Consider the following 2,207-nt stretch of genomic DNA (forward strand, 5'->3'; position numbering starts at 1 on the left):
GAGCTCTCCCTGGAGCCTTCTCCTCTCCAGGTGAGCACCCCCAGCTCTCCCAGCCTGGCTCCAGGGCGTGGGGTCTCCAGCCCTTGGAGCAGCTCTGTGGCCTCCTCTGGATTCACTTCCAGCTTCCACCAACACAGACCCACTGCCAGGGCTGGGATGCAGCCTTTAACCATGCCCAAAACATCCCAAATTCCCGGTTATCCCAGCCCACCACAGCTCCCAGGTCTTCCCAGACCCTGTGACAGCCCAGACCAGGAGTTCACCAGCTGCCAGAGCTCTGATCTCCCCACCCTGACCCAGGTCTCCAGAAGGAAGGAAGGGAGCAAAGGCAGGAGGTTCATCCCTGCACTCACATTCCAGCTGGAATTCAGGGGGGACAGGCTGGCACCTAAAGGCAGGCAGAGAAGAAAGGAGCAGGAACTCAAAGGGGAAGTTCCTAGGAAAGGGCTCACCTGGAAAACAGAGGGGCAGCTGGAAGTTAGTGGGGAAAGGAAACTCCCACAAGCAAACACCGCAGCTGGAAATGAAGCACTTGAGGGCCAAGGTGGCACAATTAAGGGAATTAAGGAAGACTCTAAAAAATTAATGGGTAACTGGAGCCGTGGGGAATCACATAACTGTCCCCTGCTGGTGTGAGGCAGGTCCAGGGCAGTGCAGAGGCCAGGCAGGGCTGAGGTGGTGATGGTTCCCCACAGCTCCGAGCACATCCCTGCCCTACGGATAAACCCCAGGAGCTGGCCCAGACACCAGAGAGGGGAGAGAAACAGCCCAGAGTGGAAGAACAGAACCAGAGGCTGAGGATATAAAACCCAAAAAGAGCCTTGTGCTGATCCCTCGCTACTCACAGCGGCGTTTCCTGGCAATCCCATCCTACAGCCATGGGCACAGCGCCCATCCCCGTGCTCATCCCACCTCTGCCAGGCTGCCACAAACCCCCAGGGGCTCACACCAGCCCCACACACATTCCCAGTAAGATATTTTTCCTATAACTGCCATAACAGGAGCCAGTGTTTGCTCCAACTCGGCCCTGCAGCAGCGCAGGGCTGCGATTCTGCTGCATCCCAACCAGGACCAACCCATCCACATCCTCCCAAACCTGTTACTGACCAACCCCAGAGCCTTCCAAAAGGCTCCATCTCCATCAAACAAGGGGCCTCTTGGATAACTCGGGGGTAGGAGCCCTGCCAAACTCACTGTGCCATCAGCAAAGTGCCCAAAATCGTGGCAGATCCAAAGCAGTGGCACCAGCAAATGAGCTGCAACCGATCCATCAACCAGTCATTGGGAATAAACTCAGGGAAAAAGGAAAAAGGACAATCCTGAAGTGTCCCCTGCAGTACACACTGCCAGCATCCCATCCCAAAGCACTGTGCTCTGAGAGCTGGGGGGATTTTTAATCACCTTGAACAGGGATGGCACCCACAGGGGCTCCCCCCAAACTCCAGCTGAGTGTCCTCAGGGACACCAAGGACCTTGTTCTGGACACAGCATCAGGTTCCCATGGCAGAGGGGATGTTCTCCTCCTGGGAAAGCCAGGTTCTGCAGGGCTGGACACCTCCTGCCATGGAATTCCCAGCCTGGCTTGATCCAAGCAAGGCCCAACACCTCTGGAAAGCCCCTCAGGGTCCCAAAGCCTGTTCAGCCTGGCAGTCTGACCGCACAAATGGGTGTGGGAGCCACAAAGCAGACTGATCCAACTGCTCATCCGAGGCTTATCCCATTTTCTGTCACCTCAGGAGAGAGCAAACACAAAACCCCAGCTGAGCGCCTGACAGGAGTTAAAACTCTGGGGAACTCCACACAAAACACCTGCAAGAACACCACCACCACCTCCAACACGGCTCCTTCAGGCTGGAGCTGTCTCCCAGCTCCTTTTTATCCAGTTTGGGGCTTTTCTCCCTAAAATCCCCACGGAGGAGGCAGCGAGCACAGGATATCAGCCCAGCTGCCTCCCTGTCTCCTCCATGCCCAGCTCCCAGCTTACTCCATGCAGAGCCAAGACTTTACCCCACGGATGTGCCATGCCCTGAGGTGGGTAAAGGGGTCACCACGTGCCCCCCAGCCCTCACAGAGGGTCCTGCCCCCCGCGCGGTGCCCATCGGGGCTCTGGCTGTGACCGGGACACGGTGCCCAGGGTGCCGGGGAGGGCAGCAGACTCCGGGGCGATCCCTCCGGGACAGAGCCGGGAGGGCAGCGCCGGGACAGGC

General features: G+C 58.0%; 1 protein-coding gene across 1 annotated transcript in view; it reads right to left on the bottom strand.

The window, feature by feature from the left end:
- AP1B1 (adaptor related protein complex 1 beta 1 subunit) overlaps positions 1-462 on the bottom strand; it is a 21,636-nt gene extending 21,174 nt beyond the window's left edge. Inside the window, 1 exon segment of the mRNA XM_017746517.1 lies at positions 354-462. The gene's annotated coding sequence lies outside the window, so the exon portion shown is untranslated.
- Positions 463-2,207: the final 1,745 nt, after the last annotated feature.

The sequence above is a fragment of the Corvus brachyrhynchos genome, unplaced genomic scaffold (assembly GCF_000691975.1).
Source record: "Corvus brachyrhynchos isolate BGI_N302 unplaced genomic scaffold, ASM69197v1 scaffold19, whole genome shotgun sequence".
Taxonomy (NCBI): Eukaryota; Metazoa; Chordata; class Aves; order Passeriformes; family Corvidae; genus Corvus; species Corvus brachyrhynchos.